The sequence below is a fragment of the Vombatus ursinus genome, unplaced genomic scaffold (assembly GCF_900497805.2).
Source record: "Vombatus ursinus unplaced genomic scaffold, bare-nosed wombat genome assembly UNPS02000582.1, whole genome shotgun sequence".
Lineage (NCBI taxonomy): Eukaryota > Metazoa > Chordata > Mammalia > Diprotodontia > Vombatidae > Vombatus > Vombatus ursinus.
In genome coordinates, this window is record NW_020940360.1 from 24071327 (window position 1) to 24096009 (window position 24683).

Genomic DNA, 24683 nt, shown 5'->3' on the forward strand with positions numbered 1-24683 from the left:
CCTGCTGAGCCAAAACCTCAAGGCCTTGGTTGGTGATCTGTTCTGTGTCTAAGAGCCTCCCACTAGCTTGCCCAGACACTTCCTGCACTGTGCTGTGCTACCCTTTTACCCAAGTGAGACAGACCTTTCCTGAAGTCCTTCTAGGTTATCTTGGGCTGGAAAATTGTTTCACTCCATCTTTTTGTGGATTCTATCTCTCCAGAATTCTTTTAGAGGCTTGATTTAATGTTGTTTCTGAAAGAAACTGGGGAAAGCTCAAGCAACTTCCTGGCTTCTCTGTACCATATTGGCTCTCCCCTTTGCTCATTTTCTTATTCTAAATTTGGTCTTATATTTGTCCTTAGTCTATTTTTGGTGAGTCAAAATACATTCGTACTATTCAGTGCAATTCTTTTGCATTTTTCTTGTTTATATGCCCCCCTGAATATTTATGATTTTTAGAAATCTGAGTTTATTCAATAGCTTCCAGGGTAGTCCCATTGCTTTCTTTAACTATCTCTCTTTATACTCATCAGGATTGATTATGATTTTAGAGACAGAGTATTGGTGTTTATTTCTTCCCATCATCATTTAAACCATCATTTAGAATTTCTGTCTATGGGATCATACCAGTCTCTTTTATGAACTTTTCAAAATCTGTTTTCCATAGCCTAGATTCACAAGGTTTCTTAACTTTTTTTGTGTCATAGACCCCTTTGGCAGACTGTTGAATTAAATAGGTCCTTTCTCAGATGTATAAGATGAAATATATTGAATTAAAATGAAACCAATAGTAATGAAACACAGTTGTAAAAATGTATATTTTTAAAACCTACTTCATCATTTCAAAATTAAGAATCCCTGGCCTAGAGGGTGCATCTGACTATCCCTAGCATTTCCTTCCTTGATAGTCATGAGATCTAACATAATGCTAGAATCTTTTTTCAAAAGTTTCTTTCCCTTCTACTTCATGAACCATTCCTTCCTTGTTAGTCAAAAAGTAAATTCATAGTAGTAGATATGCCCTTTACCACCAGCACATTTTGAGAGATAAAATTGTCAGTAAGGCAAGTCTAGGACCAATAAGATGTTCTGCTTCTAGGTAATTAGAATGTCAGAGACAGTACTTAAACTGTATATCCTTCCTAAAATCACTGTGGTACAAATGGAACACAATGAAAAGTGATTATTCAAAGATGAGAGAAATCTATCCTCCATGTAATCAAAGAAAAATTATAAATAGAAGGAAGTAGGTAAAAATAAATAGTTTCTGTCAAGTGTTTGTACAAATTGATTCCATGTTGCCCAAATACTGAATTCTGGCTACACAAAAATGAGTTCAAATTTCCTAGGGAAAGTCCTTTATTAATTTGAATCTTTCCTCTCCTATCCTTCCCACATTCATTTTCCTCCTCTTTCTTACTCCTAGCATAGTCCTCCCACCCAGAAAGAACAATTGATTTCCTACACTGGCTATAAAGAAGCAGGTGGGGGAGGAATCCCATTTCTATTGTCTACATTTGGTCAACAATCCATCTACTGCTGAATTCAAAGGATTACCCTTAGTTCCACCAGAACATGAGCTGCAATGACAAAAAAAAAAAAATATTAACTGAGTATCTTCCTGCTGTGCAGAAGTATATTTGCATCCCAAGAACTCACGTGTTCTTAAATCTCATCTCGTGCTTTCTTTCAGTTACTTTGTGAAACCAATTTATTCATCTTTCTCTCAAATTTTCCTATTTATCAAATGTTCTAGTTACATGGATCAAAAAACTTACTTACCAGTTGGTGACTCAATCAATATACATTTATTAAGTTCTTACAGTGAATAGAGTGCTAGCTCTAGAATCAGGAAGACTCATCTTCCTGAGTTCAAATCTGGCCTCAGACACTTACTAGCTGTGTGACCCCATTTGTCTCGGTTCCTCATCTACATAATGAGCTGAAGAAGGAAGTAGCAAACTGCTCCAGTTTCTTTGCCAAGAAAACACCAAATGGGTTCACAAAGAGTGGCACATGATGGAAAACTACTGAGCACAATTTTCTAGGCAATGTGCTAAATGATGGTGATACACAGAAAGGAAAAGATGTAGCTTACAATCTAATAGGAAAATCAAAATGCAAACATCTTTGTTCAAACAAGCTATTTATAGAATAAATTGAAAATAACCAACAGAGGGAAGATCCTAGAATTAAGAGGGATTAGAAGAAGCTTATTGTAGATTGTGGGGTTTTAGCTTAGGGAAGTGACTTACCCTTTCTGATCCCCAGTTTTTTCATATATAAAATGAAAGGGTTTATCTTGATGTCTGAGATCTCTTCCAGGTCCAAATTTGTGATCCTATGGTTCTATCTTAACTATCTCTCCCAGCTCTGTGTTATATACTAATTCAACAAGCATACTTTCTATACTTGCATCTAAGTTATTAATAAAAATCCATTGTGCTCTGGACCATGCTCATGAGCTCTTTGTATCTTCCAACTCCTTCTCCAATGTCCCTTGAGGAAAACCTACAAGGGGCCAGACCAAGTGTTTTACATCTGCCTGAAAGTACTTTCCCCCTGCACTGGGAATCTAGTGCTACTCATCTCTCCCTCTGCTTTCCCTTACAAAGCCCTACTCTTTATCCACACCATCACCTCCAATCTCTTGGCCCTTCAATTCTCTCCCAAGCCATCTCCTCTGCATTAACCACTCTCTCCTCTTGCCCCCAACTTGACCCCCTGGTGAACAAATTCCACACTGTCCTCCTCTCTTGAATCCCAAAATCACTTATCATTTTGCTGATTATGTCCAGTCATGTCTCAGCATTGGATCACTTCCATCATTTACCACCTTTACTCCTAAACAGGTGCTGCTGAACAAAGATGGAGAAATTCATGCAACCATTCTGACAGGATCCATGTCAAATTTATGTTTGCACTGTTCAGGAGGACTAACAACTGATGTGAGGGCTTGCTTTTCAGGGCTGTTCTTTCACCTTTGGTGTCCACTGCTCACTCAACTCTCACCTGGAGCTCCAAGAAGCTGTAGCATGCACACAAACCACTCTGGTTAAACTGTCTTGGCAGATGGACTAAACTAAGTCGAGTATAACTGACAGGCCTCAAAGCTATTTGTGTATTAGAGAAATGTCTACCCCAAGCATGTGATGACTTCCCCCAGTGAACTGGGCAGATGAGAACATTTTGTTCCAATGGCCACGAAGGCAGCTGAAGCAGGTGCTGTGGCACACTTAGAGCTTGGTCAGGCATCAAGGAAGCCAAGGACATCCACTGCATCCTAGCCCATTGACAGTCATCTTGATTTTTGTCTTACCACTGGACTTTGATGACTCTGGAAGAGAGAGTAAGGCTGACAACTTTTAGCCAATCTGCCTCATTTAAATATAAGTCACGTACAAGTACAAGTTAAGACATCATCATGTCATTGGTCCTCTTCTAAAACAAAGAATGAACAACAATATACTACTTCAACTGGGCCTTCTCTCATTGCTGCTAGGCAGTTGTAGCATACCTCCCTTTATCAACTCACTTATCCCACTCTCCATGTCAGCTCTTCCAAACCTTTTCTTCCCTCCTCAAGTCTTCTATGGCTCCCCTGCCTCCATTCTCTCAGCTAAAAATCTTGTCTCATATTTTATTTGAAATATAGAAAAATTATTTTATTATGTATAATAAAATATTATAGAAAAAATGCTGTTCTCTGTGAATTCCCTCTTCATCATCTCCTATCACTCAGATGCCTTCTGCTAAAACCTCCTTCAGTCTGGTTTCACGTAATGAGGTGGCCTTACTTCTCAATTTCTTGTTCAAGTGATCCCAATTCTATCCCATCTCATCTAACAGATTGCCCCCCTCTGAAATCCTCAATCTATCACTTACTTCCTTTCTTATTTATATTTTATTTTAAACTTAAATACAAAATGAGAAAAAACAAACAAATACTAAAACTAAAATAATGCAAAGAAGAAAAAAAAAACATTGCCACACACACAGCAGTGTGTAGGAGGATTCAAAATATGCAGCGCTAAATTTCCATTTCAAGAAAGCCTATGTAATAAATACTGTGCATTGTGTTGAGAGCTATCCATCTTTTCTTTGCTTCCTTATAAATTTTCTTTTGTTCTCTGCTGTGCACATTTTACTTTGTTCTTTTTTCCCCTTCCTCCCCCCGCCCAGAATGCTACAATTAAGCATGGATATACACACATATACACATACATAGATAGACATATACATACAAAGTTATAGATATACATACATGTACCCATACATACATACATACACTTACACATACACATACTTAGATATCTATAATTATACTCATATATTGACATACATATTCATATGCCTCTATGTATGATCGTACTATACTTATTGGTCCTCTGTTTCTCTGAGGGTGGATAATCTCCTCCTTCATAAGCCCGAGACTTTCCATATTTTTCCAAGTCCACCAACTTGTCATTCCCTGCAGCACAGCAATATTTTAACCATTTACTATTTAGTTGTTTTAAATAGTCCAAAACATATTGATGAATATAGTTGACACATAGTATAGTTTTCCTATTTTTCTCTTTTGATTAAATCTATTTTAGCCTTAACTTTGCCAAATATCATGATTACTACTCCTGCTCCTTTTCCCTTAACAAATTCTATTACTAATATTTACTGTATATTTGTGTATATATCTTATTTCCTATCTCTCCTGACTCATCTACTTTATTTCTACTTGCTACGTTGCACCCCCCCATTACTTAATCTTCCCTCCTCCAAGGATCCCTCCTTTATTTTCCTATTCCCATTAATCTAAACACCCTTCTATACTCTCTTTAACCTATTCCTTCACCCTCCCCTCTAAAGATCCCTCCCTTATCCTCTCCCCCTTCCCTATCACCTTAACATTTTATTTCTTTCTGCATTTAGAAGACTTTTATACTCATATATATGTATATAGATAGATAGATAGATAGATACATATACATATATAGATATAATTTCCTCTTGAACCCATTCCCAATGAAAGTAGCTTTCCAGAACTACCAACCCATCTAATTCCTGTGTGTCAATTCTTCCTCTCATGCCTCATTTGTATAATTACTAATTTTTACTATTCCTAAACAGTTTTACTTTTTAAAATCATATCATATCATACACAGGTCTATCCCAATTTTTATTATGAACTACCTAATTACTAATAACAATCTTAGACACACCTTTTACATTTCCTCATAAAAAAGGTAAACAGTCTATCCTTATTGAATTTCTTGTAGCTAGGCTTTGGTATGTACCTTATATTTCTCTTGGCTCTTGCATGTAAAATCTTCTATTAAGTTCAGGTTTTTTTTTTAACCAAATCCTGAAAGTCTGACAATTCATTAAATATCCATTTTTTTATTCAAGATTATGCTTAGCTTTGCTGGGTATGATATTTTTGTCCAGAACCACAGTTCTTTTGCTCTTCAATATACAGTGTTTCAAGTTCTATTATCTTTTAGTGTCACCACTGCTAGGTCTTGTGTGATTCTAATTGTGACACTGCCATATTTAAATTAGTTTTTTTTTAATTTTTGCTTGTAATATTTTGTCCTTTAGCTGAGGGTTTCAGAATTTGACTATGATATTCCTGTGGGTTTTCCTCATAGGATCTCTTTCAGGTGATGATCGGTGTATTTTCTTCTATTTCTAATTTCACATCTTTTTCTAATGCTTCAAGACAATTTTCTTTAATTATTTCTTGTATTATTGTATCAGGATTCTTTTTATCATAGCTTTCAGATAGTCTGATTATTCTTACATTTTCTCTTCTTGATCTGTTCTCCATATCAGTTATTTTTTCTTATGACATTTCACATTCTCTTCTATTTTTTTCATTTTTTATATTTTGTTTCATTGTTTCTTGGTTTCTTATTATTCTTATTATTCTTATTGTTTCTGGCTTCCCTTTGCCCAATTTTTATTTTCAAGGAGTCATTTTCTTCCTTAAGATTCTGGGTGTCCTTTTCTAATTGGTTGACTTCTTTTCATAATCTTGTTTTTCTTGGATTGTTCTTTTTTTTTAAGTTTTTCTTCAATCTCTCATTTGATTTTTTAAAGTCTTTTAAGTTCTATAAATTCTTTCAAAGCAGATGATCTTTGATGTTACTCTTTGGGGTAGAAGAGGGTGTCTTTGCTTCAGTATCTTCATCTGAAGAAGAACCCTGGTCTTTGCTATCCCCATAGTAACTCTCTATGGTTGGATTCTTTTTTCTTTGCCTGTTCATTTTTTTTTTATTTTTAGCAGCTCATTTTTTGTAATCACCTCTAGCCCTGGGGTATGGGGGATGATGCCTCTAGCCTCAGATCCCTCAGTTCTCCCCTCTGGCCTGGAACCATAACCAAGACCTCCAGCCTCCAGTAAGTCCCACAGCCAGCAGCATCCCCACCCCACTGCTTCTACACTCACTGGGCTCATGCTGGTTCCTCCTCACCCAGGGCTATGTCTCTGCAGCACAGCTTGGTCTGGTGTTCCTTGTCAGCAGAGGTTCCCTCAGTCTTCGCTGGCTCAGATACCAACCTCCCTTCACTATCCAGGGGGTAAAATTTCCTGTGGCTAGGGCTGCAGCAGCTCCCTAACCCATCTAACCCCAGGGCTCACCACTTGTTGTTTAAGTGGAACTAGCCTGGAGGTGTTACACTTCACCAGGACAAAACCTCATCCTGGGATTTTTCTTCAGATCTTCTCAGATTGCCCCAAGAGGACCAGTGTTCTGTCCCTACTCTTATTTATTTTTACCACTCTATGTTCACCCTGAGGTGTTATTTAATCTAGTACTAAATCTTATACTCTTGCTATCACTTATTTTCAATCTCTCCCTGTCTACTCATTCATTCCCCCCCCCTTTCTGCAAACATGTCCATGCCTTCCCCATCCTGAATAAAAAACCCTCACTTGATCCTTCCATCTCAGCCAAGTATCATCCTATATCTCTTTTTCCCTTTGTAGCTAAACTCCTTGAAAGGGTCATCCATAATAGGTACCTCATTTTCTCTCCTCTCACTCTCTTCTTAAGCCTTTACAATCTGTCTTCCAACCTTATCATTCCACTGAGACTGCTCTCTCCAAAGTTACTAGTGATCTCTTAGTTGCCAGACCCAATGGTCTTTTCTATTACCATTCTAATTGACCTCTCTGCAGCCTTTGACACTGTTGATCCCTCTCTCCTACTTGATAATCTCTTCTCTCTTGGTTTTCAGAATACTACTTTCTCTTGGTTCTCATCGCACTTAACTGATACTTCTTCTGTTTGCTTTGCTGGATCCTCTTCCAGGCCTGGACTCTTCTCCTCAACATCAGTATTATTTCACTTGGTGATTTCATCAGTGCCCATGAATCTAATTACCATCTCTATTATAATGATTTTCAAATCTACCTATCCTGCCCCAAACTCTCAGCTGACTTTTAATATCCCATCTCCAACTGCTTTTTAGAGATCTCAAAGTTCATGTCCAGTAGACATCTTAAACCCAGCATGTCCAACATAGAACCCATTATATTCCCCCCATAAACCCTCCCTCCCATCCTACCTTCTCTGTACTGCAGAGGGCAGCACCATTCACCTATTGCCTCAAGCTCACAACCTAGGAATCATCTTGGATTCCTCACTGTCTCTTACCTACCATATCCAATATGTTGCTAGTACCTGGCAATTTCATTCTTGCAGTATCTCTCAAATATGCCCTCTTCTCTCCTCTGACACTGTTACTACTGTAGTGCAGGCCTTCATTACCTCCTGCCTGAAATCTTGTTACAGCTTATTAGTTTCTCCCCATTTCCATTTATCTTCCATTCAACCACTAAAATAATTTTCCTAAAGCATAGATTCAACCATGTCACCCCAGCACCCAATCAATAAACTTCAGTGGCTTCCTATTGCATCTGGGATCAAATACAAAATGTTTTGTTTGGCAGTCAAAGTCCTTTATTATCTGCCATCCTCTTACCTTTCCAGTCTTCTTATACCTTACTTACCGACATGTACTCTGAACCAATGACATTGGTTTCCTGGCTATTCCACAAACAAGATACTCCATCCCTGGGCTCTAAGTATTTTCTCTGGCTGTCCCCCATGCCTGGAATGCTCTGCTTCCTTTGTTCTATCTGCTGATCTCCCTTGCTTCCTTTATCTCCCAACTAAAATCTATTCTTTTACTGGAAGCCTTCCCTAGATCCTCTTAATTCTTGTGACTTCCTTCTATTAATTACTTCCTATTTATCCTGTATACTTCGATACATACACACACATGCACACATAGACATACACACATTACACACAGACACACACACACACACACGTGATCTCCCCTCATTAGATTGTAAGTTCCTTGAGGAGAATGACTTTCTTTTGCTTCTTTTAGTATCCCTAGTGCTTAGCACAGTGCCTGACACAAAGCAGGTACTTAATAAATATTTATTGATTGGCTCTAGTGGGTTAAGTCCCACCTTTCTCTGTTATTTATTCTTATAAAATGGCCTTGACATTCTAGTCCTGGTTTTACCACTAATCATCTTAATGACCTTAGGTAAGTCACTGCCCTTCTAGGGCCTCATGTCTTTATTTACAAAATTAGAGTTTCACTAGATAATATCTGAGATCCCCTCCAGCTCTAAAATATTCTGAGTTCCTGTTGCTCCTGCCAGAACTTTTCATTTGCATATATTTTGCATATTCATAACATAATGGGGGAGGAGTTGGAGATGAGAAAAAGATGAAAAGGTAGCTTACCAAATGACCACCTTATGTTTGTTCAAATGTCATACACAAATATAAGTTTGATCAAAGGAGAATGTGTTTTAATTGACTATGCACATTTATAACAAAGGTTCTGTTTTTCTTATCCCTTTTTTCTTTTTGAAAAGGTGGGATAGGTGGGAGAGAGAGAAAAAATAAATGCTTATTAATTGAAAAAATTAAAAGAAGGAATCCAAAAGGAAATGGCAGCTTTTAACCTGCTCATACTAGGGAAATGAATGTTTAGGGTTTAGCACACAGAAAGGAATTAACCTCTATGCCTCAGAAATTCAAGGAAGTTCATCTAAAATTGAGCATTTTAATGATTTATTCATTTGTGTTTTTATAACACATATGAGTTCCTATCATTTCTCTTAGTATAGAAGTTTCTTTGGTGTGCTTCTTAATTTTTTAAAAGACTAAGTGGACACCAGGGCTCTCTTGGAGTCAGACTACAGCCCTCCAATGTACAAGTTACCAACTTCCTGACTCCTACCTTGGGAGTTGGTACTTTAAAGCAGTTATAGAGAGGTGAAAGAGCTAACCATTCTTTGGGACACCCTGAGCCCTGAAACCCAGCCCCCCAAGTATACCCACTCCTTGTCCTTAGATCACCACTAGCTAAGGATGCACCTTCTAGGGTGGACTCTGGATCCAGTCCAGAGATGATGGAGTAAGAGTCCTGCTACCCCCCTCGCTTTTACATTATAGGTGAGATGGAGTGAGTCACACAAGGTGAACAAACACAGATGAGTTCCCACATTGCCAAGCTTTATTCTCTTTCCCCTCAAGCCCACTCTTCATCTGGCTTTGCCTATCTTTGTCAAAGGCATCACTACTCTTCTAGTCACCCAGGAGGTCATCTTCAGTGTCTTCTTTGGTACAACCTCAATAGATAGCTCCCGAGCCTATTCTCCTTCACCCTGCAGATCTAATCACTTTCCAAACCTTATCATTTCTACCCTCATCTACCTTGCTACTGTCCCCTCATCACCACCAACACAGACATTACTTTCTTCTAATTCCTCATGTCTTCTCACTTATTCTATTTCAATGACCATGTACCTGTCCTCCCTGACCCAAGGCTTTTGATATTCCAATACATCCTCCATAAAAACTTCCAAAATGATTTCCTTAAATCATCAGTCTGACTATCCTACTCCCCATCTCAATTAATTATAACTGCCCCCTGCTTTCTCTAAGATCAAATATTATTTCATCTTTAACTCATCTTTTTTGAAATGGTTATCTTTGTGTAAATTTTTAATTTGTACAAATATTAGTATAGATGTGCATGTACATAACTCACAAATAATAAAATATACATATATTAGAGGCATATTGTCAAAAAATTACTGATAGGGATGAGATAAAGAAAAAAGTTTGGTGAGCATCATTATGGAGGTCTGACTTCTGGGAAAATCAAAGAAAAGATCCCTTCATAAGACACACTGTTTATCTGACTTCAAAGACCTGACTATACAACTCTCATGCACTCATTCCATATCAAAATAGTAAGGAAAAAAGTAAGATTTGTGGAAGGAAAGGAAAATACTACAGATTTTCAAAAGCAATTTTCCATTCTTCTTAAATTCCTTTTTAATACCTATACCAAATTACTCAAGGAACTTTTCTCATCATGGATCACACACATACAAACTTCAAAATAGCAAAGTTCTTAAATTTTTGAGTCATCTATATTGGGGAGGGGCAGTTTTAAATTGTCTTTAAAGCAGAAATGAGTGAATTTTTACACACCAAAAGAATTCTATTCACTTATTTCCCTTGAATTTACTTATTTCCCTTCTTTCCCTTAATTTCCTTGAATTAAGTTCAATTTTTTGTTTTGATGAAAGGGCAACGATGGACTGAAAAGCACGTTTTCTATGATTATGAGCAAAGAAAAATAATATTCTAAAACAAGCCAATATGAGTCTAATGTCATACTGGAGATTTGCTTGCAGAATTCAGCATACTCTTTGGCATCCCTGGAGATCTCCAAGAGCTGAAACTCTTCATAGCATATAGCAAAAAGTTCAGATAGCAAAAGTTGTCAGTGGTTTCTAGGAGCACTCTGCCACTTCTTCTCCCTCCTTTCCTCTTCTCCATGCATCCCAGGAAAGTCTTTCTCTCCAAGGGCAATAGTATTCTTTTAAATTAGAAAAGCTGGACTAAAATTCCTAATGACACAGTATCCTATAAGCCCAATAGTGCAAAGACATGTAGAAGTACTCTGAAGGATGATGAACAACATAAAATGAGGTGCCTATGTTTTCTTTTTTTTTTAAAAATGAACTGCATCATCAAATCTCAGCAAAAGGTGGTTCTATGCATGATACTCAAAAATAGAGGAATATGAAAATGAATACTAAAGATGAACACCATGGACATTACAATAGAATATACAAGGTCTGACCAGCAGTTATTCCCCAAACTACCTGATATTGATAATACTCTTTCAATATCACGCACAAATTGGTCTACTTTGGGTAGACCAGGGGTTCATTAAGACGTGAATTTTGAGATCAGCAATGGCATCGATGATCAAAATTGAATCTTCCCATTCCCCAAAAACATGGTTACATAAAACCAAAAAGAAAAGTATATGAAGATGATGAAATGAAAATGTGGTTCAATGTCATCAGAGACAAGATATTTCTTGGACATTTTTTCACAACCCTTTCCAAGTTACTTCACTGAGCTATAAAAACAGAAATGACTTTGGAAAGTCTTGTGCTCTGGAGGTCAGACTGATAAGGAAATGGAGGACTCCAAATTTTTTTCTGCATACATTTTTTTCAACTCTGGTTTTGTGTATAGTATTCCATACTCACCTTCTGAGATTTAGGTGACTGTTAAGCAACATTAAATATTAAAATGAGCTTTTTAAATGCATGTAAGACTGACTTATGCAACTCTTTATGTTTTATGTAAGATATATATGACATATTCAGATTATCTATTATAATATACAAAAATATAGTTCTGTTATTAAAAAAAAACCAATATGACCACTTTCCCCCAGTGATCATTTGGGGCATTAGTCTCCTTGGGTTTGGGGGAGGGGAAATGAGAGGGAGAGAATAATAAACACATAGAGGAGCACCCTCTGAGTTTAATCAGAGGTGGGGAGCTGTCTCACATCCTGCATGCTCTATGTTATAATAAAAGGGTACAGCAGACTATTAGCATCTTCCCAAAATACACACAAAAGTACACACACACAATACACATATTTTCTCTCTCTCTCTCTCTTACACACACACACATGCACACACACACACACACACACACACACATACATACACACCACACCCTTCCATTGTACAATAAGCACGGACAGAACAAAGTCAAAGATACTACAAAGTCAAAGAATCTTATGTCACATGGTATGAAAATGAAGGGAAGCCATAGAAATGACATATTTCAACTGAGAAAAGCCAATGTGCACTTAAACCATCCAATAAGCTTTAGTTATCACTGACTATGTGCCAGGCACTGTTGTAGGTGCTGGGATATAAACCCAAAGAATGAAACAATTCCTACTCAGAAGGAGATTTGCTGAGAAGATAGAATTTCAAGATATGCCTTCAAACAGGAAATGAGAATTCATAATCTGTAATGGGAAGGATATTTCAAGGATACTGTAAGTTGTGGCCTAGGAAAGGAGGATTGGAAACAGTACTAGATATATACAACATTAAGCAAGTCTGTCTGATGGAGGGAAGCATAAGGATAGACTGAATTTGGAGGATTTAGACTTGAAACAGACCTCAAAAGTCATCTAGTTCAAACTCATTTTGCAATTGAGGAAAGGAAGAATAGTCAAGGACTCACCACAAATTTTATCACATAACATAGAGTACTGTTACATACAAAAAAGATGAAGAATCATGGATAGAGCCATAGCAAAGTCCAGCCAAAAGTGACATGCCAAAGTTTGTCTAAAGAGAGAGGAGATAAACCAGGTAAATTCTATGCCCTAGAAAGAAAGTCTTGCATTAGGTACTGACCCAGAACTTATGAAAGAAAAATGAAAAAAGCAAGATGGAAATGCATCCTTTTATTTGAGCAAGGAGTAGACTGTCAGTGTTCCTGGTGACTTTGGCAGGCATGGAGTCTTTGGATACACCAGAAATCGGACTGGAGAAGAGCCCAATTTTATTAATGATAGTATTGTATTACGCTTTTGTGATTCACTAGTTTGTTGGGTCTGCTCGAGAAACTTGGGATTATGAAGTAAGATCAAATGAGTGAAATTATACTCTGCCAGGAAATGAAAAGATCCATTTTGGTCTATGGGTCTTCTGAGAAATATCTGTGCAAACAGTATGTGTCTATCTGTCATAAAAGGGTTGTGTAATTAACATATGCAAAACACCCCCATCTTGCTGGAAGCTAGCTTGCCCTCTCTGGAAATCCAGGCTCTATTTATTTACAACAAAATAAAGTGGACCCTTCTGGAAAGAAACATCGCTCCGTGGCTGCACCAATACTGTCGCACAGATGCTTTAAATCTTTTATATCTCCCATACCTCCAGGGGCTGGTGGTGGATGCTATTGAGCCAGGGCCAATAAATAATTTATGCTAAGTAGCAATTTAGTTGTTTGGCTTGAGGTAAAGAAATTCAAGAAATTCATAAATAAAGTTCCCATTTTTGCTGTGTTCCAAAGTTAATTTATGTTACTCCGCAATTAACTAACATAAAGGTGAAAAAATATGACAGGCCTAAGGTAGAAACTAGAGCTCATAAATCTGCTCTATCTTAACTAGTGGTGCTTTGGTGATAGTTACTTAGTTCTTTCTGTCTTGTACTATTGAACAGAAAGTTTCCCTTAGTATAATCCACCACTACTTTGTGGACCTGTAAAAACATAATGATTGTCTTTTAATACATGGTGTAATACTGCAAAGAGCACTGAAGATTGAGTCTGAAATACCAAGGTCCGAATCTGGTCTCTGCCTCATGCTACCTGGGTCACTTGAGCTGGTGACTCTCCCCTCTAGGATTCAGTTTTTCTCACTTGTAAATTGAAGACACTTGTCATAGGGTGGTAATGTCATGTAATTGAAAGAGTCTTGGATTTTTAAGAGGACCTGGCTATTCTACTTTCTGCCACCTAGTCCTGGTGAGCAGCAGGTAGAACCTTGGACTTGAGTTCAAATCCTGCCTCTGACACTGGCTAGCTTGGTAACTCTGGGCAAGTCATTTAACCTCTGTCTCCGTTTCCTCATCTGTAAATAGACATAATAATAGCACCTATCTACTAGGTTGTTATGAGGATAAAATGTGATAATATTTGTAAAGCATTTTGGAAACTTTAAAGCATTACATAAATGCAAGTTATTACTCTTATGATCTTGGGCAAGTCATTTAACATCTATAGCCATTAAGATCTTCATTTGTAAAGTTAAGGAGCTAGACTGAATGACACTTAAGTACCCTTTCCATTCAAAATCTATTATAATATTCTTATCAAGAATTTAAATACTATGTATGAGATGGGGTTTGTCATTTTTTAAAAACTGAATGCAAATGAGAACTCATTAACTAAAATAAATAAACTTTTCTTTGAATAAGAATGTGTATTCATTTTTAGAAGTAGAGTGTATGGTGGAAAGAACAATGGATTCAGAATCAAATGATATAGGTTTAAATCTGTTACACTATTTACTATTTGTATGGCCTTGAACAAGTTACTTCACCTCTCTTTGTTTCAGTTTCTTCATCTATAAAATGAGGAGGTTAGACTGAATACCTTTAAGGTCTCTTCCAATTCTAAATTATCTTATTATACATACATGAATAAGGTAGAATTGTGAACATGTTTCCTGATGGATAAGGCACTGGACTGTGAATCAGAAACCCCACCATCATAGACTGTCAGCATTAGAAAAGACTTCAGTGGGCATCACATCCTTTGCAGGAATGAATTTTGTAACATTCCTGTCAAGTAAGTGGGTATTCAACCGCTACTTGAAGACTTCCAGAAATGGGGAACTCACTCCTTCATAGGCAGCCCCTCTCACTTTTGGGCGCTTCTGATTGTCAGAAATCTATCCTATCTAGCCACTAGCCAGAGTTAAAGCTTGTAAATTTCATCCTGATTCCGCATTCAATTGTTTGAAGATAGTACCACCCCATTCCTCTACTTCCCACCCAATAACCCTAAATTTTATTACTGGCTTTTATACTTGTCATTCTTCTTTCAATTCACCTTCTGAGCTCTCCCTGCCTGCATTTCTTTATCTGAACATAATGATAATGCCTTTCTTACCTAGCACAGTAGTTTTTAAATGTTATAAGAATCACAGTGTTTAGAGATGGCAGAAAATTTAGAGTTCATCTCATGCAACTTCCTTATAGTACAGAAGAAGAAACCAAGAACCAGAGAGTTTAAGTCATTTACCTAAGGTAACACCAAGTCAACAGCAAAACTGGTGCTGAAACCTAGACCCAAATCTACTACGCCAAAATTCTTTATGCAAATGTGCTTTGTTTCTCTAAAAATGAAGTTCCTTGATAATACTGATATGGAGAATAGGAATAAAATATCTCTTCCCCCGACAAATTATGATTATCCTTATTAGATTGGTCTATATAGAAAGTCCTTGAGAGCAAGGACTATCTTTTGATTCTTTTTGTATCCCTAGCATTTGGCACAATGCCTGACAGATATTAGGTACTAAATGTGTATTGATTGATTGAACTTAGGCTAACTGATTACTATAGTCTTTAGTTGAACATAGTTGTAATGATTCAAGGATGTGATTTCCATGAAAACTCAATATATCTAATAATAAAGAGGAGGAGTTCTCCTTTCCAGACCAGAAAAAGGAAATACTGTTTCAATTTTCAGGGAAGAAGGGTTAAAGTAGAGAAACTCACTAAATACTAACTGAAATAATATAAAAAGGCCAAAAAATATAAAAGAGGTACCCAGAAGTCCCAAGGTAAAGGAAGATTAGGGTAGCAGTTAGGTTGAAATTAGAGAAAGTGAAGGAAGCTCAATCATCCTTCATGTTTTGTTGCTGAGTCATTTCAGTCATGTTAGAATCTTCATGACCCCATTTTGGGGTTTTCTTGGCAAAGATGCTGGAGTGTCTTGCCCTCTCCATCTCCAGCTCATTTTACAGATAAGGAGATAAAGCAAGCAGGATTAATTGACTTGCCTGGGAGTAACAAAACTCGTAAGTGTCTGAGGCTGCATTTGAACTCAGGAAGATGAATCTTCCTGATTCCAAGTCCAGTGCTGTATCTACTGCTCCACCTAGCTGCCCTCAATCTTCAATTCAAGAGAATGGAGATTTAAGGGAAAGACACCCTAAAGAACTACTTGTGCAAAGTGTGTTCTAATATCTAGTCCATAGAACAATGGAGCTAAAATTGACTTGAGCAGCCATCTGGTTCGATGCCCGGATTTTATAGATGTGGAAAGGAATGCCCAGACAGGCAAGTAATTTGCCCAATAGTGACAGCTAGGACTGAAAACAAACAGCAATAACAACTATAAAAACCAGGTTACCTAAATCCAAGTTCAATGTTCTGAATGCAATATATTTCTCATTTCATATTAAGACCAATGTCAGTATTATCCATCTATACCCAACTGTTTGGTGCCACAAATGCCATCAGAGATGGCAACAATTTCAAGATCCTCAGGCACAGTGGTGAAGGAGCATCATTCTCCTTGAGGGTTGCTGTGACCAAGTATTAACACAATCATTGTAGAACATGAAAAAGATGTATGGTAGAAAATAAAAAGTTAAAAGAGAATGCAAATTGAATATGTTTTGTTGTTGCCTTGCTAAATTTAATATATACTTTTTAAAAACAAAACTACACCCAGCAGAAGTTTATGGCTTTATATACCTTTCTGTTTCTTGTGCTTTTATGTTGATATAATTGTTTTTGTTGATAATTAAGTTCATAATAAAATAAGAATCTTTTAAATGAAGAGAACAAGACTAGAAAGGAAGCCATATTTGGACACATAACCTCAAAGACACAGGACACCAGAAATAAAGGCATGGAGCTATGGGAGAATAAACTGTGTTTTTATATACAAAAAAAGTTAGGGTTGGAGAAGACAGGTAGATGAAAGGCAAAGCACCCAAAGAAGAACGGTCTCTGGACTGCCTATGCCTAGTTATGGGGACAATGGTTCTCATTTCTCAAGGAGAGACAGCTGTAGTATTAGACCAAAAGGAACAGTGAAAACAAGTAAAAAGAACCAGGAACATGTGTCTGCTTCTCTTGCTAGATTGTAAGCTCCTTGAGGGCAGGAACCCAATGGACCTTATTTATCCTTGCAACTCTCATAGTGCTAGTGCATAATAAATACTTAATAAATATTTATCAGTTGAATAAGGATAACTCTTTAACTTATAGAGAGCAGTTTCCTTTTAAAATCCTACTGAGTTAGCTCAGGCATTATGAGATCAAAAGAGTGCATACAAAGCACTTGGCCAACTATAAAGTAGTATATAGATTTTTAAAAAATAACAGATTTTTATTAGTAGTAGTATTATTATCTCCTCACTCTCCAGACATCTCCACAACCTTGCCTACAATATTGCCCTCGCCCTCCACTGTTGCTTTCCCCATTCAAATGTACCCTTCTTAAGGATAGAGATTATCTTCTTAGCACAATAGTTGGTACATGGTAAGTGCTTAATAAATCATTGATCTACCTATTTGTCTGTCCATCTTTAAAAAGATAGTATTCCATAGTAGATATAGGGCTGGCTTTAGAGCCAGGAAGACTTGAACTCAAATCCTGCCTCTGACACCTCTCTGCTATTTAACCACTGACAAGTCATTTAACCTCTTGGGATACCAAGGAAACTAACACTACAAAATGCTAATGTATCTCAGTGGAGGGAATTTTCCACACCAGGAGTTCCTGACTTGGATTAAGAGGTTCAAATAAATGCCCTTGGTGGGAAATATTATTTGCATTTTGCAGCTGAGGGAAAATCTCAGAGACATAAATAATTATTCCCAAGGTAATACAGCTAGGAAGTAGAAAAACCAAATAATAGACCCAGGGCTTCTGACTCTAAGACCAATGGTTTCTATTTGAATGAAGAAAGGACAGAGGATTCTACATATTGAAGCCAACCCATAGATAAATTACAGTGCTTTGGGCAAGGTTCCCACTGGGATTCCAAGGAAAGAAGGGACTAAGAATCAATTCAGTTTCCTACTCACAAGGGAGGAAGAATAGTATTCAACTAAAGTCAATAAACTTCTATTAAGAAATAGCAGATATAATTTGGTATAGTGGAAGAAGCATGGGATTTGGTATCAGGAGAGCCAGGTTTGAGTGGTGGCATTGGAATGTACTGTTTGTGTGACCTTGGGCAAATCAATTCACCTCTCTGAGACTAAGTTTACTGCTCTGTAAAATGTCATATACTCCCTACTTCACAGGATTGAGGAAGGAATTTGTAACTTACAAAGCATTATAGAAATTCAAATTATATTTGAATACAAATGATATCAGAGGTTTCTTTTCCTTTTTTAGCATCTATCTTCCCTAAACAACTTTGTAGATTTCAATCACATCCTCTCAGAGCCTCCACCTTTCCAGCCTAGAGTCCTAATTATTTTAATCAATGGCTAACAATTTCTGCAAACTCCTTGGATTGATGCCATCTGGTTATACAAGGATTTATTTATATCTGATTTGCCATTAGGTCTAGAACATCCTGTTTTGTTTTGTTCTATTTTGATTTACCACTTTTTGATCTAGTGGCTACAATCTGCATGATTCAAAAAAGAAATTTGGAATGAGAATTCAACAAATAAATTCAATGAATTGAGCATTTACTATGTGCAAAGCACTGTGCTAAATCTTGGGGAATCAAAGATGAAAGAGGACATAATATTTGCCTTCATAGAGCTTATAGGCCAAGAGGGGAGATGGGACACACATGAAAATACCTGTAACACATGTTATAATATGACTAATTGTGTAAGAGACGTTAAACAGGATTTAATAAAAGATTTGAAGAAGGAGGAATCACTTCTAGTTAGAGGAATCTTAGAAGGTTGCATGAAGAAAGTTGCACCTGAACTGGGTTTTGAATAAAGAGATAGATTTCAACAAGCAGAGATGTAGATGTACTTTCTAGAACTAGGAGACACCTTGTGTAAATAAGTAGAAGGCAGAGAGAGGAAGTCAAAGTCAGTGGATGACAAGACTTCCAGTATGTATAGAACAGTGGTCTCCAAAGTATGATTTATGGCATTAACTCAAGGAAGTTATGGCATGACCCACACCCAATCAGAGAAAGGAAAGATAGGATGTATCACACCTTCCTTGTGATAGCCAATCATTGACTTGTCTCTCTCACAAGTACACTATCCCATTCATCCATTACCACTCAATCCCCTACTCTGCTCTCTCCCAAAACTGGTCCCCTATTGCTTCCTGAGGCTCACTTCTTCAAGGTGGTTTTAACCTAACCCAGGAAATTGTTTGTATTTTATCTGACAGGCCCAGAAGTCATTTGTCCAAGGTCATGCAGGCAGTATGCAGCAAACTCAGGTCCCTCTAACTCTACTTTCCACCATGCTATAACATGTTAATCAAACAAATATAAGTGATGGGATAGAGGTTGTTTTGCCCGAAAGTAGGGAGACAGAAATCTGCTGAGGTACATAAAAAAGATGGAGAAAAAAAAAGACAAACTGCAGATCTCACAGCTTTGCCAAGGGTTGATCCTACTTATCTTTGGTAGAACGGAGAGAAATAGAACTTGTACCCTCAGGTATTTTTGCCCTCAAGCTAAAAATTAAAAAAAAAACTGGTGCATGTTCATGTATTTGATTTATAAAGATTTCATGGCCATTTTAATTTTAGTTCTTAGCTTGGCTAACTTCATGTAAAGATGCTTCCTTTTAGTAATTTGTTACTATAAGACAAATGACATTATATTTGTAAAGTACTTACCAAGTTCCTGGCACATTGTAGATGCTTAAGCTTGCTTCCTTCATTCCTACACAGACACCATTCATGGACAATGAACCCAGCCTGAAGTGGAACAGAAGTAGTAGAGAGTATTATATTGTATTTGGAAACTTGAAGCATTTTTTATGACTGCAAACTTCCCCTAAGACAAAAGTCCAACTTTAAAATAAAATATTATTAATTTTGTAATGGTATATGTTTCTGGAAAGCCACCATCTTCAAAGAATTAAAATCATGTGCTATCCAAAGGGCAAAGGATAGATCTATGGTGGACATGTTAAGACTATAACATAATACCAAAAAAAAAGAACATCACATGGGAAGAGAAATAAAAGATACCATCAAAAACACATTAACCACAGCCAGGAAATAAGATGAGTCAGGCAACATGAGCAAGGAATAATTGATGGCCAGCTTATGTTCTCCATTTCAATGTCATGGTACCTAAGCTGGGCCTTGAAGGATAGGAACACAGAGATGTGGAAATAATCTGATCAAGGTATAGGGAACAGTGTGAATAGATGTACAGAAGCAAAAAAAAAAATAAAAATTAAATTGGGAAATGGTGTATACTCCAATCTGACTGAAATTTTGAATGCATAAAAAAGAATAATGCAAACAATCTCTGAAGGTAAGTTGGAATTGAATTGTGAAAGCCATTGAATTCCAGGCTAACAAGTTTGAATTTTATTCTGTAAGTTATAGGAGGTACCTGAAGGATTATAGGATCATATTTAGAGCTAGAAGGAAAATAAGGGGTCATTGAGTCCAACACCTTCATTTTACAGATGAAGAAAAGAATACCAGAATAAAATGATTTGCTTAAGACCACAGATAGTAATTGGCTATTGAGGTGACTACATTCTACATTCTCATTTTACAGATGAGAAAACAAAGTCAGAGAGGGAAAATTAATTGCCCAGAGATGGGCAAACAGGAAATGGCTTAAGTGGAATTCAAGCCTATATCTTCTTAATTATAAGTCAAATTCTTTATCCCCTACACCATGAAAATGATATAATAGGATCTGTTCATTAGGAAGATTGTATTGGCAACAGTATGAAAGGTAGAGAAAAGAAAACTTGTCTACTTTAAATCAGTATAGAAATGTGAGTGTCAAGCATGCATTTGTGAGCAGAAGTAAAAGATAAGCCTTTCTCCCTCACCAATCACTGCTTTAGGACTCCCAGGATGTAAGGAAAACTGAGAAGCACAAACCAGAGACATATTATTTCTTGTACTAAAAGAGAATGCTAAGAAGTCATTTTTGTGAGCTCCTATGCATCCACACCCTCTCCCCAACCAAATGGCACTAGATTGAGGCTTTGAGTATGTATTCTGAGGCCCTTGGCAGCTATAAAGAATAGCCTTCAACAAATTGGATATATAAGTTTTTTGGGGGGATAGGATTCTCCTTTTCCCTCCCTCACATAGATATTGATTTAACACAGAATTACTCATTTGGAGAAACATTTGCTAGCAAATATAGAAATTAAACTGGTTGGGAGAATTTGATCAGTTCACCTACTCATTTTAATGAAAAATTTTTAGAGCATTAATACAAATTGGTCCCAATAGTAGGGCTAATTCAGAATACCTCCACCACCTCTTAGAAAACCATAATTGGAGAACATGTTCAGAAGGAAAGGAAAGTACAAAGACCATCTGTAGATTTCACTGGCAGGGTTTGTGCCTTCTCATCCTGCTTCCTATACAGTCTCAAGGAATGAGAGAGATGAATACAAGATGAAAAGATTTTAGCTATGGAAAGCACAAAAAGAATGCTGAAGAAGAGATAGGAATACTTAGAATAGAAAAGATGGTGGAAAGATGATAATTGTTTTAAAAGTGAAGAGAATAGATTCTTCAAATTATAGCTTGGTGAATAGATTCCTAGTAAAATTCTAAAATGTATTATTGAGGAGATGGTTTATAAACACACATGAAAAAGGAACCCAATAATAATTAAGTTCCAACATGGGTTATATACAGAGTAAATCATGCCAGCATAAATTTCATTTCTTTTTTTTTTTGACAGGGTAACTTAGATTTTGCAATGAAGTCTGGTCAAAACTAGTTAAATGACTAACCCCTAGCAATGATTAATGGATTGATGTCAATATCTAGATATGTATCTAGTAAAGTGTCCCTTCACCCTTTTCTATTCAATATCTTTATCAATGAAGATATGGATGACATACTTTTAAAATTTTCACATGGCATAAAGCTGGAATATATAATAGCTTCTTGGCCTTAGGATCCAAAATGATTTTAATGAGTTAGAAAGATATGTTTAATAGATGTGGAATTGAACAGGGATAAATGTGAAGTCCAATACATTTAGATTACAAAAATCAGCTATAAAAAGACAGGGAATGGAGTGAAGGGTATTATGCCTAGACAAAAGACAACGTGAAGGGAAAATTTGGGGTTTCAGTGGACTGCAAACAAAAAAATGTTATATGATCTCAGGTTACATTAATAACAATCCTGACTTTATCGTTTATCTGTGTGGAACTGGGGAAGCTCCTTAAACTCTCTGGGCATTGATTTTCCTCATCTAGAATAATAACAACAATAATAATAATAACCAGTATTTATACAGTGTTTTAGGTTTGCAAATTGATTTACAAATATCTCATTTCATCCTAACAACAATCTTGAGAGGTAAATGTTACTATTACACTCATTTTGCCAATGGGGAAACTGAAGCTGACAGAGGTTAAGTAACTTGTCCAGGATCACACAACTAGTAAGTATCTGAGGGTAGATTTGAACTCAGGTCTTCTTAACTCCAGGTCCAGTTCTCCATCCACAGAACCACCCAGTTGCCACTAGAAAATGAGTGGATTGGACTAGATGACCTGTCAAGATACTTCTAGCTCCCAATTTATGAGCCTACAATTAGGAACTTATATCATGTCCAGAATGAGATAATAATTCTGTGAAATTTTGCCTGGTCAGATCACAGTTGGAGTATTATGTTAAGTTCTGGGCACCACATTTTAGAAGGCATTGGTAAACAGGCGTATCCAGAAGAAGGTGATTAGAATAGTTAATGTCCTGGAGAACATTTCATATGGGGATTAATTGAAGTAACTGAGGGTGCTTACCTTCAAAAAGAAAATATGGGAAGGAGAGATGTCAGATCATGAGAGCTGCCCTCATGTACTTGAAAGGTTATTCTGTGGAAGAGGGATTAGGTTTTTTTCTGCTTGGCCTCAGAAGACAGAAAAACAGACAATGAAAGAAATGCAAACACATCTATTTTGGCTTGATGTAAAACCAAGTGCTCTAATAATTAATGCTAATCAAAAGTGTAATGAGCTGCCTCAAGAACCAGTAGTTTTTCCTCTACCGGAGGTCTTATAGCAAATTGACCATTTGTTGAAAATTTGTAGAAGCCACTCTGGTAGAGGTTGAACAAGCTAGCCTTTGAGGTCCATTCCAGCTGTGAGATACTGAGAGATAACAGACACAAGAGAGGGTGATCATTTAGAGACCATTACAAAAGTTTAGGCCAGATATAATAAGAACCTGAATTGTGTCAGACGTGTGAAGGTCAGAAAGGAATGTATGAATATGAGAGATATTACAGAGGTAGACTCCTTAAGACTTGCTAGTTTGGGAGGTTGGAATAAGAGAGGGGGAAGTTTCTGAGAGGAGTCTGAGGTTTGAGCCTGGATATGGACACCCAGTACTACTTAATGAAAGCATTGTTATTTCCCCAAACTGACTCATTGCTTGTGTAATGAGAGGCCCTTTATCCTTAGCTATGAGTTGTCTCCGAATGGAATGTGAAAAGGCAGAAGCCTGACAGTTAAAGAGGCAGCATATCTCAGCTGGCCTGGCTGTGACTTCAGTAGTCTAGGGTTTATTGAATTGAGAATTCTACTCTTGTCCCTGTTGCTCTTTAGCTGAAAGATTTCAGCTAAGTCATTCCTTTTTGGTTAGGAATTAATTCCTCAGTTTCCTGAGCTGTAAAATGAAGATAAGACTGACAATACAGAATCAAAACTTGGCTTCTGAGCCAAAACCTATGAATCTCTCATGAGGGAATAAAATAGATTATATATCATATTATCAACCAATCAATCAACAAGCAAATATTTATTGAGGCCCTAGTAGCACCCAGCATGTTGCACAAGGGCTATCATGGGTTTTGTGAGATAACCAGCTAAATTCTCTCCTGGGAACACTTAACTCTGTGTATAAATTAGGCACCTCGAAAATGCATACAGACAACTTAGGTAACTACAATACTCTCTGGCTTTTTCATATAATACAAAGAGCCCTGGGCTTAGAGCCAGAAACGTTTCGTTTTAGTGGTCCCAACTCTGACTCTTACTAGCTCTGTAACACTGGACAAGTCAAAATCTCTTTGAGCCTCAGTTTCCTCATCTGCTAAAGAAGGAAAATAAAAAACATACCCTGCCTAGCTTTGCCTCGGTTAGCATCATTTTACAATGACCTAATTAATACCATGAAGAAACCTCACTCTAGTATAGTTTGGCTATTAGCCCAAGACGTGAATTAGGTGGCTGGCAACTACCCCTGTAAAGCTTTTCTTAATGTTTTGTTTTTGTAGATCCACTTGAAAATATGTGTAATTCTTGTCTCAAATACTTTCTAAAGTCGTTGTGAAGAAACTGCTTTGTGAGCTGTAAAATGACATCTATAAACACAAGCTAACTAGTTCCTCAGCTTGAAGAAGTCAGTGTATCACCACAATGTGGACTTTTGCCACAGAGTAGTTGTTAGATTTAGTCCAACTTTGGCACAACCAAATACTGGACTAGAAACCAGAAGTCCTAGTTCCCATTCTACCACCAAATCATTGTATGATTTTAGTCAAGTCACTGAAGATCATCGGAACCCTGGTTCTCTTGTTTGTAGGATGAGGATATAGTTTGCTTACCTAACTGAAGCAATTAACTAAGAATCAAATGA